Raw genomic sequence first — 14,986 nt, forward strand, 5'->3', positions numbered from 1 at the left:
TGTCCCAAGGCAGCAACAGCTGTCTCTGCATCTTTCCAAAAACTGCTGCATCTCTCTGTACCAGTTTTGGCCAGGACCACTTTTGGTGTATGTCAGTAATCAACACAATCTTAGTAACTCTCAGCTTTTTATTTACATTTAGTCCTTCGCTTACACCTTGCTGCAAATTCTTTTTTCCAATAAACCTTATTTAAGTATTAACATACTTCATGCTCACAGTTAGTGCCTACTTAGTGGCTGTGGATCCCTATTGATTTTAATATCCCAACAGCAAAAGTCAGTTGTATAATTCCCTGTATAAATAGATGACAATAAAATAGGGAGCTTGGTAGCTTTCTGTAGATAATCTCGTTGGAAATAAATAATTGTCATAAATGCATCCAAAAGGAAGTAGTCTGTTTTTTCTTCCCCCCCCCCCCCAAATTAGAATATCTGGTAAAGCCTACTATATTCTGTGGGTTTTTAAGATATTTGTCCATGTGAACTTTTCCATTTTTGTATGAAAGTAAAGAAACTTATTATTTTTATAATCACCTGAAAAAATTCCAGCTCAAAAAGTTTTTGTAATATATTTCTCTCTACATGATAGGAATCCAGTATTTTGAATGTTAGACCATTTTTGACTCACAAGTATAGAAACTCCCGAGAGTGAAGCAAATGGTTGGGGTTAACCTCACACCCAGTTTCTATTAAGCTGGTTAAAAGAGGGATAGGGAAATACTGTTCTTGCATTCTGCAACCTAAAGATTACATTTTTAAAGGAATGATAACTGAATAGAGGTGTTTACTTAGCTGAGTTCTGTTTTGTTGAGAAGATGATGGTTTGTTTAGCGAGGGGTTAAACAGAAACTAATCCTTTAGGCTTACTTTGAAAGGTGGTTACCTTTCCAGCAAGAGAGAGTGTTGTTTGCTTTGCCAGAAACAGTGTAAGTGTTCCTTAAATCATCATGTTCTCTAAAAGAATAAACTTCTTATAGGAAGAATGTCATTGGCATAAGCAATGTCTTTAGAAGATTCCAAAAATGAATGAAGGTGCTTTCATTTATATCTCACAAACAAGGCATTTTTCTTGATGTAGGCTGTATTAAAACTTTTTGTGAAGAAAGTAATTTTTTTGTGTGACAAGTACTCTAATAAAAGTATTGTAGGTTATGGGAAATAGAACAGAAGTGTGGTTGGCTCAAGTTAGTTACATTTATTCAGATGAAATACTATTCTACTGTACACTTCAGGACAAGCAGAGAAAATACCAAAATCTTTTTCAGCCAGTATTTATCTATTTCAATTATTTTTGACAGTTTGTGTTGCATGTGTGCTTTAGCTACAGTGCCTTTATATCGACAGTTGGTAGCACAAGCCTTTTAAAGCACAAAGGGTAGCAGTACTTCAGCCAATCTGTGATAAAAGGGAAAAAATGAAATCACTATGGAAACTGCAGGAAGAATCTAAAAGCTTTCTTTATAAAGTAAACGTCTGATGTTTGTGACTGCGGGGGCAAAAAATTCATAAATCTGTACGATGCTATCATCTCTGATTTGTTATCGCAGCAAATGCCAAGTCTAAGCAGTCTGACCTTAGCCTTATTAAGTGCTTTCTTTTCAGATACAGTTATTATTTGACAATAGAGAGACTGCAGTGCTGCAAGGGGGAAAACTAATATATTTAAAATATGTGTCTGTGTGTGTGTATGTCTACGTATATATATAACTATCCATCTTTTTTACCCTGTGAAGCTTGTAGAGTTGAGAGCACTGAATGTGGGAACTCAGGGACTACTATTCCGAGCACAATTGAGAAAACTGTGTTTCGTCCCATTGCATGTGCTTGTCTTTGATCTCAAATTGAAAATCTCTCAGCCTCTTCCTCCAATCCAAAAGCAAATAAATACTGAGAGAAAGAAACCTCTCTCCTCTCAGCACATAGGGCCTCCACAACTGAAAAATGAAGGCAGCTGTAAGAGCTCTGATGAACCTGTTTGGACAACAGACAGCAAAAAAAAATACCTGTCTTGGTGGAGGAGTTTAAGAACGCTGCAGAGATCATCAGACAGTACACAATATCTTGGCTCACACGGGCCATTCTCTTTATCTCAAAACAATACCAGCCAGGCTCCTCCGTACCTACAACTGAAGAGCTGCGGGAGCAGGAGGACAGTAACTGATACAGCTTTTAAATGTGAATCTCCTTGTCTTGTTAAGAAAAAAAAGAAAAAAGAAAAAGAAAGATAAATACATGAATTCAAAGCAAGGGAAGATATCTGGTAAGTATTTTTATTGCATTTGGCTGCTTGAGATGGAAGATTGTTTTTAGTTATAAGTGTCTGCTATAAGCAAGATTTGTATGAGTGTGGGGCTTTTGTGAAGTTTTTTAATGATAGATGAATTTCATGCCTATTTTTGCATATCCAACTTTGATAGCTTTAGGATTTCTTTTTTTGTTGTTGTGCTGTTATTAGTGTGCAAGCTTTCCAAGTCTGATCTTTCAAGATGCTCAGAAGAGCACTGTTATTCCCATGCTCTAGGAATATAAATATGCCCACGGGTAATACATATTATTGTATGTTATATATGAATACACAAAACCAGGCTTTAATATTTGTTTTAGAATGGCAGTTTTCAAATACGCTGGTAATGACCCAAGCCAGGCAAGTATTTTCCGACTGTTTCAAGGTCTCAAAACAGTGTGAATGTTTTAACTCCTATTGAATAAGTTTATATATGAAGATTTAATCTATGACAGCTGACAACACAAAGTTATTTGGCTATAAATGTGAGAGGCCAGAAGAATTCTTGATTATATTCGGATTTCATAGTACACTGGTGAATGCTACTGTAGTGTGTGCTTGTGTTACCAACAGAAAGATTCCAGGTTAACAGTAGAAAAACAGAGACAATGCAATCCTGTCAGAAGCAGGTCAGTCTTTCAGTAAAAAATATAACTGTAAGAAAAGATATAGTTTGACTTACTGGCTTCATTGCAGCTTTTTATACATACAATGAAAACCAATTATCTGTGGAGGAAATTTGACTTTGTGGAATGGAATTAAATTGCTTTTTAAAGGCTTGCTTAAACAGCACTAGCTGGAGGGAAGTCCAATAACATTTTTAGCTCTGAATTGTAATGACTTTGCTACATTAATAAATCAGGTTGTGTTCTGGCTTTTATCAAAAGATTCCAAGGAAGAAAACTAACCACGGCAGGTTGAAGCTACAGGGGCAGTCCTGACTTGCCTTTCTCCATCCAGCTACTTTACTTCAAAAAGTGTTCCTTCAAAAAGCAGCAGCTCCCAGGGATCAGTGCTTAAAACGGTAAGTCCACATCCATCCAAGGTGATGAAAACAAGTGATAAATGTTAATTCCTGCTAACAAGTGAATTGTCAAACTGGAATATCTGTGATGTAGTGTGCCTAGTTAAATCACTGTTCTTAAGGAAGTGTGTGTGGGGGGGAATCTTATTTATGTTCAACACATTTGGGGTAGTGTTGATACTGTTTTGGGGGTTTGGGGTATGTTTTGTGGGCTTTTTGTTTGGAGATTTTATAAAGAAAATATCTCGTTCTATTTATTCTATCTCTTGTCTTGATATGGGACTGGATACAAGATTGACTTAAAAAGTAAACTTTATCAAAAAGAGATAGTTTAATTCACTCTACATGTGTGAATGTGCCCTGTTGCTATAATTCATGTACTACTAGTTAGCTAATGTTTGGGCTCATTAGGGAAGCTTTACAAAGTATGTATTTGGGACTCAGAGTCTGAAACTTTACAAAAAGAAAAGGATATATTTGAACAGTGCTTTGCTCTACTGATGTTAACTCTAAAGTAATTGGGGGAGAACAAAAAAGAAGATACTGTCACCTTCTATTCATTTTCTCCAACAGATCACATATCAAACATGTAATCTGTAGGAGGAATGTGAACTGGTGAAATGTACCTCTGATGCTGGTTTCCTATGCCTTTATGTAGAATGTTTGTAATTATCTTGCTGAGTCGTAATCCCTGACATTTGGTTTCACAAAGCATCTAGTGGAGAATGCAATACTCTAATTATGTTTCTGTGAAAGAGTTGAGGGGAAAAAAAGTTGTGCTCTTTAGAACAGCATTTTAAAGAAGAGCAATTTCGTTAATAATATACATACCAAATTTTGGAAAGGTTAAGGATTCTTTATCAACTGTAATTCCAGGTTGTTTTATATTGCAGTATGCAAACATAGTTCAATGTATGTTAATCGTAAGTTCTTTTCTAAACTACATACTTTACTTGCCTACACCCAAAGCAAAATATGTACTGGTTTCTGTCGAAATATTTTTATATCTTTATGTTTGCTATCTTATATTTTTCAGTATTTTCTGAGATAAATGAAGTCTAGTTACCACATAATAAATAAACATGTTTTCGTTAAAAAAAAAAAAACAAAAAACACCAGTGCTTTCTTATATGATGTTTTACACTAGCTTTTATATTAAGGAAATGAAGATCAAGAATAACAATGAGTTAAATTTGAATTGCACTTCATGAAGATCGCCTCCTGTTACATTCATTTCAGTAGGGAACTAGCCACAAACAATGTGAAGTTGTAAAACTGACTTTTCATCACCGAGAGAGCTCACTTTTTATAGATAGGTTTGTCCGCAAAGTGAGGCAAAAGGTTAATTGAGGTTGCATATTTGAATACATTATGTGCATTTCACCTCTCTAAGACAGTTACTGAAACACAGTGCTTTTTTCATAGCTGGTACGAATAATTTCTCAATACAAAAATATTTACTACAGAATCATTAAAATGGAATCTCCAAAGGAAAATGGATACGTGACACTGGTGTGTGCCTTTGTTTGCCAAAGTGGGGCTGTGTGGATTAGCTGAAAGAAATGACTCCAGCGGTCTGTTCTCAAGCAAATTTCTCAGATGCAGAATTGTTATGCACGACATACCTAACTTTCTTTATGCTCTCTTTTTGGGAAATCAATTCAAACTGTTCAAATATCCCATGGTACATGAGATTAGTTACCCAATGTTGTGCCCATAATGCTTGCTTTTAGTAGATGACTTGTACAATTAAAAAAAAAAAAAAGCAAAATGGAAAAAGCCTTGCTTTTCCTCCCCCTTAAGTGGCCCCTTTTTTCCCTTCCACTTTGTGCTTGTGTGGATTTTGTTGTTTAAAATAAAAGAAAAAGATGAGAGAGAGAAAAAAAACCCCTAGGGCTAATCAGTGTATACAAACATCATCCTTTACATAAATCCCATAATGTGTACTTTACAGCAAGACATCTATTACTGGTGACTTGGGATAGACTTGACTGGGAAGAGTGGCCATTATCTCTCTCAAAGGTGACCTCCAAAGACTGAAAGTCTTTGGACAGAATACTCCTCCCCAGTCTTGTCTCAAAACCTGAAGAAAGATGTTTCCCTCATGAACACAGCCTGGGGATTGCTCCAGTAAAAGCAGGGAGGGTTTCTGAGGAAGAGGAGGAGGTCACACCTTCATATCAAGTGGCAGCTTCTCTGTCTTCCCATGACGTGCCCAGCTCCAACAAGAGCTCTCTCCAGAAAGTTTTCATTCTCATCCTCCTGTAAAGGGGTGTTTAGTAATACTGTGTTGCTTTTGAATTGCGTGTGTGTGTTCATGGAGATAGCAAGCCAGCAGCAGATGAGCACATACCAGGACAACACAGCACTGGAAGATGTGTGGGATTCTTGATTCAGGGTGAAATACCCCAGGGTTATTAACACTTAGCAGGGCCTTGCCAGAGGTTGAAATCAAATGTGACCATGCTCAGGAGCTTGTCACGTGGTCCTTGGCAGGGCTTCAAAGCAGGCTTTCCATGGCATGGTACTGGTGGTCTCCCTTTGGCAGTAGAGTACACGTGCTGGGCAGGGTAGGTGTTTCCAGACGGTAACGTGGCCACATTCTCACAGCTTTTCCATGCTGTACACCAGTAGCACAAGATCTTCCTGGCATATATTTCTCCAGAAATTTAAAATTCCATTTAGTGGCAAGAGTTTGTTACTAGTTTCCTCAATAGAAGGGAAACTGGTGCACAATGCTGCAGAGTTCATAATAAATTAATCTTTTTGTTTAAGAACACTATTAAATTGCAAACATATTTGTAACTGAAAGCTTTTTCCTATATAATGCCAGGCATTTACCTAAACTGATGATAAAAAGTACAGTCCAAAGATTATGTCTGTCATTAAGGACTATATTCCAATTGATATGAAAGAGATATTCTGGAATTAAACAGCAACAAGGTTTCTGAATGCAAAGTCCTGGTTGTTTAAAATGCACTGAGTAGACTAGAGGTATTCTGCCACACAGGGCGTTACACTGAAAAGAACTGATTTGCTTTCCTGTTTGTCTGTTTGTTTCCTTGCTGCACTGGAAGAATTTTGAATGGCTCTGAACGCCTGGAATTTTGGTAGGAATGTAATTAAATTCTCAAACATGCAGAAAAGGTTGCTTTGAAACACTCCAAAGTGACCACTGGCAACTTTCAAATTAAAGCACACGCAGATTTTTTAGCATGTTTTTAGCATGAAGTTGCTGATAAAATGATTGTGTATTTGTAATGGGTAGGAAGGCTGAGTTGATAGAGTCTGTCAGGGTAAAATACTGCTTTTGACATAATTTCTCTAATTTGCGCTTGTGTTAGCAGTCTCAATTTTTTTTTTTTTTTAAACTGTGCATTTTATAAATCTGATTGTATTGCCACTTGAAAACATTGCTGGTAATCTTCAACCTTTACACCTTAAACTTGCCTTAAAGCAATCCAAGCCACCCACCCTAATGCAAGCATACCCATGCATATACACATCCTACTGCAATCTGCCTCAAATGGAATTAAGACTGACTTACACAGAAGAAGGGAAAAAAGTGGTTTAGAGCTCAAGTCTGCACCTGGCTTGAACTTATACAATAGTTATCCAGAGTGAAGAATGATTAGCTTTTCATATAAAAATGCATTACTTCCTAAAAGTCAAGCACAGAGTGTAAATGTCAGGATATTTCCTCTAACAGCTTCATTGACCATGTCATTGCAAATAAATGCTTAAGCTCCATGTCATATAAAATTAAAAAAAAAAACCCAGAAATTTTTATGCAAATAAAATCTCCTTATAGAAATATATAACTGCTATGGGACTGAAATGAGTATCTCTGCTTTTTATGCCAGCTAATTGCTATTTACTTGCTCTAGCACAATTTTGTCCTGGAGATGCTAACTTCTTTTTCAGTCAATGCTTAAAATGTATGTCTGGTGGAAAGACTGCTGAAGCTTTTGCACTAAATTTCTCTGTTTCTTAATACCTAGATTATTTGAGCAAGGATGTATGTTATCTATTCCAACAGTTTTAGATCCCCATGAATTATGAAAATTCAGAGGAAGGCAGAGTAGGACTTATTTCCCTTACAGGACTGGAATCCTGTTTTACTGCTGGAGTGTACTACTGCTGTGTTGTCCAGCACCAGACTAGATGAGATTTCAAAATGAAAGTCAGTACTCCTAAATTTGCATAGGATTCCTGCCTATGTACATGAAACCGTTTTCTTAACAAAGCTAGAACAATTTACTGATTTTCTTTTTTTCCCTTCCCTGTCCCTTCCTCTCCAGGGCAAAAGGAAATCTTTGTAAAAAGTGAACTGCTAGTAAATAAAGAGTTAAACTGAAGGCAGGCTCACTGGTTTGTTGAGATCTGTCAGAGTCTGAGTGGCTGGCTACATATCTGTCTCAGGAACAATAGCTACCTGTATTCTGCACGGGCTGCTGGGCAGGCACTAGCAGTCTGGAGAAGGTCTGCCTCTGTTAGAGGCTTTTTAGTGGGAATCCCTAATGACAGCCCTACTTCTCATTGGGAGGGGGAAAGAAATCTTGTCTACTCTGCTGATGAGGGACAGAGCTTTGATCATTTTCATTCAGCCTTGACTTGGCCTGAGGTTTAGGTTCCCAGTCCTGAAGTCAGCAGGCTCTCTTTTCTCACACGCACACACACTCGCACACCCACACACACCCCTTTGCTGGTCTGTGCGGGCAGATTAGTGTCACGGCTGTAACTGAGGCACAGAGCAATAAACATAGCAGAACCAATCTCCATGGTGGCAAGAGGGGGCACTGGAGGTGACAACAATGAAGAAGGATCTTTCTTCTGACAAGTTTTAGGTAAGAGAGACTATTTATACCCTCTGCCAAGTATTTTATAGCCTTCTAAATAAGTTAGAAATTGGTAGATTGCAAACATGCCTTGTTATAGAAATATCTCAGTTTACTGCCGTATCCAGGCTGTTACTAGCGTTTAATCTGTAATTGTCGTGCTTTGTGCTAAGAGAATGTTTGCAGACAGGCTTTTTTTTTGTGCAAGTGGTGGCTACTATAGTTATATACTTGAAAATATAAGATATTTGCATTTTTAAAATTTATTTTGGCTATGTTAAAATTATGCTTAGCTATCATAAATATCCATATCTGATAAAATGTTGTATAGCTGATAGCCCACATGCAATATTAAAACAGTGCTCCCTCAACCCTAATTTGTAATTATTTTTACACCCTTAACTGCACTAGGGTCAGAGAGTTTTAAAAATTAATGAGGTTCCCTGCTGAGTTCACATAGTATAATCTACATGAGTTGTTGCTGCAGAGGGCTGAAATTATTCCTGCATGTTTTTAATTAGGTGTAGAATTTTTGTTTCGATATATTTCTGTCGAACACTCCTTTAAACATCAATTTATGCAACCTGCAGTAAGAAGGGAATGACAATCCAGTTTTAATAATGACAAGCTGAGCATGGGAAATACAGGGCATACAGTGGCAATACAACACAAACATTTGCTGGGTGTGTTTTTTGATTTCATGTCTTAGATCTGTGTTAGATTCCTGCAGCTGTGATCAGCTTCACCTATTTACAAATAACTACTGCTCGAGGGAGAGGAAAACGAGCAATACTTCGTGCTTTGTGTGAGATTGGAGTAATAGGTTACTGATGTGTTTGGAACATTAAAAAGAATTGTTTGAGTACTTGAAAAGATATATAAAAGAGAAGAGGAACAGTGTGAAAAGAGGCAGTAAAAATGAAATAATGTACTATCCCTTTTCCTGGAAACGCGAGACAGATAGATAGTATGATCAGTGCTCCTGGAAAGTAGAATTTGCTGGATATCCTCAAATGGAAAGACTCAAAGGAAAGGGGGAGGGAGCTGTTTACTATGAAATTTCCATATTGAAATTGTCAAAGTTTCATACCACAAGATTTAAAGTGTTGTTTATTATTTATTATAATCTACAGTGCATTATGTTTAAATGGCAAGCATTTTAAAGCTGAGTATAGTGTAATCAGTGCTAAAGACATGTCTTCCATTTGCAAGATCCACTCTGAGCTTCCTGTGATATATTGTTATGTAAATATGGTGCAGCAAGGGAAAGCAGCACTATGGAGATTCAATTTACTTTGAAAGTTCTTCATTATGGAAGGGATGAATGTTATTTATTGGATGTGAATCAAAGGCTAGAAATGACTTTTTCACTGTGAAGTCTATTGTGATGGGTGCAGCGTGATCTAATCTTTTTAATTTTGGCTTTCACACCAGTGGAGATGAAAAGAGATCTGAGCTCATTTATTGGTTGCTAAGTCTTACTGAAGGCCTAAGTACCATTCTTGGTTGCTATGGCCAATCTGACCTCAATCTATGCAGTTTTAGGGACTTAAGCAATCCCTTTTTTATTTAGGAGCATGTACCTTGATTTATGTCCAAAATTGTGCCTGAATGTCTTTGTCTACAAGTGATAAATGGTGGTGTACAATTCATCAGTTCTTACAAGTAAACACTGCTGTCCCACTAAAAATATGTTTTGTTCTGAGTTAATGGTATGGAACAAGCCAGTCTCCACAAATAGCTATCTTTTATTGTAGAGAGCCACTGAAAGTTGGAGCAAAGTGAAGGAAATTGGCATTCATCTTCTCTGCCATTAGCATTTCATTTGTGCTCTCTGGTGATGAGACTGCGTGTCCATGGACAATGAAACGCTAGCATTGTGTTTCCCCGCCTGAATATATAATTGATCAATTATGAATTTATTTACACTGAACAGATATTAAAAAGTCACGAATATGATTTCTTATGCTGTTTGCCTGCTACTTTGTTATTACTAACAGTAGAAGTATTTGCATTCAAATAAACTGTGTCTTAGCTGCAGGAAATTCTCAGTTTCCTAGGCAAGTTCCTTGTTTTCGAGTAATAGCAGATATATGAAACTTCCAGACATGTACTACTTGTGCGGTTCTGCGTGGTGCTTAGTCTTTCATCTATATTAGAACTTTTTTCAGTATAAGCTGTTCTAAGAGGTAATTGAGAATATAGAATGGTTTTTATAATACGAGTAATAATTTTTTTGCATGGAAATTGCTGGTAGCCATTCAAGATGCACACACACTGAACAAATGTGATATGGAATACACAGTAGTAAAAGCAAAATATTTTGCTGAGTTTTTGGTCATTCTTCTTCTTCTTATTATTTAGGTGTTTTTGTTAGGTTTTTTTTTAGATAGAGTAGTAATAAATACATAAAACTATATGAAGCTGGGTGTTAATATGGCTCCTGCAAAATTTGCTACAGTAGATTTACTAGTCCATAGAGGGAAAATCAGATCAATTGTTGATCTTAGTACTTACTATACGTAGACAGTATAATAAGTGTATTGTTTAAAAACCCAAAACTTTTTCTTTTTAAAAATGTAAGGAATAGCTGCATATAATAGAGTTCTGTATAGCTTTGGACAAAAATCCTTCTTCAGCTGTATGCCTTTTAAAACTAGTGTATTAGAAGAAAAAGTAGTATTTCCAGAAGCCTGATTTCTTTTCATAGCTTATTTTCGATATTAGGCTACAGTGAGGGTTAGTATTTTAACTGAGGCAATTTTTAGTCCTCCTGAGGTGGATTTTTAAAATTTGAATCTACAGTGGTAACAGATTTTCCTCCTATACTCAGTAGATGATAGTTGTTGAAATCAATTCTCAGAGATGGAATTTACAAAGGCTTCTGGAAATACTGAGCTGCTTTGCAGCATCAGATTGATAGCAGAATTTGCAGAGGTAGTTCCTTGGGGCTAGTTCACAATTGTGCTACTGCTTCAGGGCTTTTAAGAGTTATTAGCAGCTATTGCTAAAAATGGTCTGGGATGTTAGTTACAGAACTAACCTGGGTTGGTTGGTTTTTTTTTTGGTAAAGGTGCTTTGTAATAGTCCAGGGTTCACCTACTGTCTGCTTTATACAATAAGAAACTCTTAAATCAGTCCTGCACTTGGAAGTAGATTTATGAGATTTAATATAAGCACTACCAAACAAAAAGACCATGTTTTTAAAGAGAACTCTCTTAGAAAAAAAAACTAAAAATACTAATCAAGAGTAAGTTATTTTTACTATAATGTGATTTAAGTGTTTACTATTTGTTTCTACAAATGTAAGGAAAGAATAGCTAGTTCACTAATCTTAATGAAAATTTTTCATTTGATAGGACAGCGATTAAAGAAGCTTTGTTGAAGGGTTTATATCTTTTGTCTTTTGAACACCTGTGTTTAAGTTAACTGGTTTCTTACTGCAGAGGCAGAAATTGCTTTTGGAGTAAGGGTTTGTAGGATCAGGACGCACAGTATATCCTTACTCTTCTTGTTACAATTTGGTCATCTAAAATGCGAGTATGAAGTACTCTCTGCAAAGCTACAGAATTCTGCTTAAAAGAAGAGAATGCAGACATTCTTTGTGTTTCAGTAGATCATAATAAAAGAGTGTGGATTAACTGGCAAAATTGTCATTACCACCTCGGTGGAGTACCTGAGAGGAAAAAATCATTACTATTTTTTGGGAGTTCCTTCAGCTTATGAAAAAAGTTTCCTTTACTGGCAGTACAGTTTTAATTTTTGTAGCAGACTTTTCATTTATGAAAATATATAAGTAAGATCCATCAAATTGCAATTTGTTGCAAGAAAACAGGAAAAAATTATCATCTTATTTTAATCAGTGGTCATCTGTGAATAAAATCATTATTTTTTCTTGTCAACAGCTGCCTTATTAGCTAATTCATAGTCCAGGTATTGAAATAAAGGTAAAAGAGTGAAAAACCCCTGCATTTTTGCTCTATTAAATGCATGATTTTGCATGTAATCTTGCCAGTAACATGTATATATTTTGGATATACTCACTGTGAACTGTTAACTAACAGTTTGCTTTGAAAGCAAAATAAAGGAATATGTCATAATATGTATAAATAAGTGCATAATCATAAATCTTGCTGGTTTCCTTTTCTCTCCCTCATGTTTTCCATGACATGTACACATATTCTCTCACATGTACCAAGAGTGAGCAAGCTGTGACATGTAAAACCAGTTCCCCTGATTTTTTGAATTTTGGATGAAGCTGAAACTATACAAGAATAAATCTCTGAAAGGTACACCTAATTTTGGCTAAGGTTTTTTCTATGCCTACTAGGCTACAGTAGGTCATGCACTAGTAAATAATGCAAAGGAATTATAAACTAAATGTGTTGGGGTTTTTTTTTTCCTCTGACCTTTCTGGCAGCTTTGGCACAGTTCACATGTTGGGGACACCAAATGAGGTAGCTTCCAGATAACGTCTGTCTTACCCAGCCTGCTCTTGCCCCTGGCCATAAATACTGAGCACAGTATTGGGTTTATTGGTAAAAGGCCTTGGCTCCTCTTCCCTTCAACTGGGACAACAGAGTCACCCACCTGAGGCTGGGGGCAATCCTCTTGCTCTCACACAAGCAAACACCACATATTTGTCTCTATCACAGTCAATGTTTGTTGTCACACATGCATTTGTATTCAGCTACTAATGCATTCTTACTCTTAATTTCCTGGTGTAATTTGCCATAGCTCAGTGTATGACTCTCCACAGTTCTTGCCTCTCTCTTGAGATATCTTATTGACTAAAGTCTTGTAGAGGATTCAGTGTCTGGGTGGCTCATGTTGTTATTTTGCCTACAGAGGAGGACTTTTAAATTTGATGATGAACAGCACAAACCCCTTCAACATCTTATGGTTGACCCAGGTATCATCAATGTGTCATCCCTCCTCTCCTTCTCATTGTGGGTATTGTCTGTATATCACTCTGCAGACCAAAGATGCTTGAGAGTAGTTTGTATTAAATAATCCATTACTCAGTAATGGTCTTCCTGTGCACTTAATGAGATAGGGGTCCTATCAAAAAGAGAAAAAAGACAGTTGTGTAATTAAACATGGATAATGAGGTCCAGTTCTGATTTCATCATCAACCTTAATTTTGGTTCCTCTCTTATTGTTTATTTGATAATTCTCTACCCTCTATCATAATCTTAATATTAATTTCTGTGTGTTTATATAGAGAGAATGTGTGTGTGGTTACTTAAAGTTTGTGAGAATTGCGGCTTTGAATAGCATCCATTTTGTTGAAATGAGCTGGCAACCAAAATATACCCACAAGGTTGTCTGAATATTATTTCCCACATTGTTTTGTTTGCTGTAAATCAATACATTCTACCAGAGCCTGGCTAAGCAAGAGCACTTCGTTTTTTCTCTCTCTGTCAATTTCATCATCTTCAATCATTTTGATCATACTGTTGACCAATTATATCAAATATTTTCATGCTCCAAGTACAGGGTGACACATTGTTCTCTCTTCAGAATGCAAGGAAGAAGTAGTTACCATCTCTTTGGCTGGAGATATTTTGGGCCACTTGCTCTGTAATTTGAATCTACTTGAACTGCAGGCCAAGCTGTCCTCAACTAAATACTGCTGTGATGTGAAGCACCTGAGGAAGGGTCACCTGGTTAGCAGCACTATGATTGTGTGCATGAAGGAGTGAGCAGGAGCCTTTCATTGCAGCAGCTTTGCTGACCTGGGCCAGCAGTACCACAGAAACTGCTGGTCCTGTCTCCTCTTTGTTGTAGAAAGAGCTTGTAAAGCTTTGCTGATCAACTGAAAACTGATCTTCCTTTTCTTTCCCTTGTAGGGTTAGTTTTCAGATGGATCAATCACCTGATCCAGCTGACTGCATGGCTGCTCACATCCTGGTGTCTGCATTGGAGAGGCAGCTCTAGCAGGGTACGAGGCTGGAGAGTGCAGCTCAGCCCTTTGGGCTGCGTCCATCCTGGGCCCTCAGCAGGAGCTAAAGCAGTGTTTGTGGACAGGCAGCTCTGTTACACTCCCTTGCCCTTCTTGCTCCTGCACTTTTTGGAGCAAAAGCCATCTGCCTTGGTGATTTTGAGTGTCAAATAATGTTGTGATTAGGATGCTTCTCTTCTCTCCACTTGCATCATGAAAGGGATCTGATCCGGTGTTTCTTGCTCCACACTGTTAGTGTCATTTCTTGCAAAAACAGCATTTGGAACAGTCTGTAGGTCAATCTGCTAGACAAAGATATTATTCCCTTAAACCTGAATGAGAATGTAGACCCCCTTGAATTCTAGTTTCAATTCTCAATGCTCTAAATGTGCCATGCTGTGATTAAATTGCAGGTGCACTACTAAAATTGATAGGTTAAATTTTCCAGAGGTGTCTCTTACCTCTGTGGGGTTTTTTTTCTAGTCTGTCAAGGTATTTCCTTTAGCTTCTTCTGCTTTTGTTCAGTCTACTGTTATTGATTGCATGGGTTCCAGCCCTCTGCTTTAAAGAGGTAGAAGTTTGCTCTTTCATTTTGTGCTAGTAAATCCTCAAGCACTTCTACAAAATCATCATCTTCAATAACAGCTGTCATTTTCCTCTGGGCCTGTGGCATCAGAAAATGGTGGCAGTGTAGTCCTTGCTGATGGCATTGACTTGAATGAAGAAATTAATTTTTGTAGTGTTATTCTCAGCTTTCAACATTAAATTTTTCAATTTTGCTGAGCAATTATACTATCTGGGCAGCAACATGATCTCTACAAATAACTCGTGTAGCTATATTATGTTTATTACTGTTTAATATCTTCTTCTTAAAAATTTGCATTCCTGTTGTTGTG

The 14,986-nt window shown here is 37.0% G+C and overlaps 1 long non-coding RNA gene across 10 annotated transcripts in view; it reads left to right on the top strand.

Moving 5' to 3' along the window:
- Positions 1–14,986, top strand: part of LOC104696429 — a 114,529-nt gene that overhangs the window by 34,165 nt on the left and 65,378 nt on the right. For 9 of the 10 annotated variants that reach the window (XR_005604576.1, XR_005604585.1, XR_005604583.1 and 6 more), the window contains 2 exons: positions 1,917–2,260; positions 3,172–3,308. This is a non-coding gene — a long non-coding RNA (uncharacterized LOC104696429). The remainder of the gene's footprint in view (positions 1–1,916; positions 2,261–3,171; positions 3,309–14,986) is intronic. The other variant, XR_005604582.1, reaches the window with a different exon arrangement.

This window comes from Corvus cornix, chromosome 1A (genome assembly GCF_000738735.6).
Source record: "Corvus cornix cornix isolate S_Up_H32 chromosome 1A, ASM73873v5, whole genome shotgun sequence".
NCBI lineage: Eukaryota > Metazoa > Chordata > Aves > Passeriformes > Corvidae > Corvus > Corvus cornix.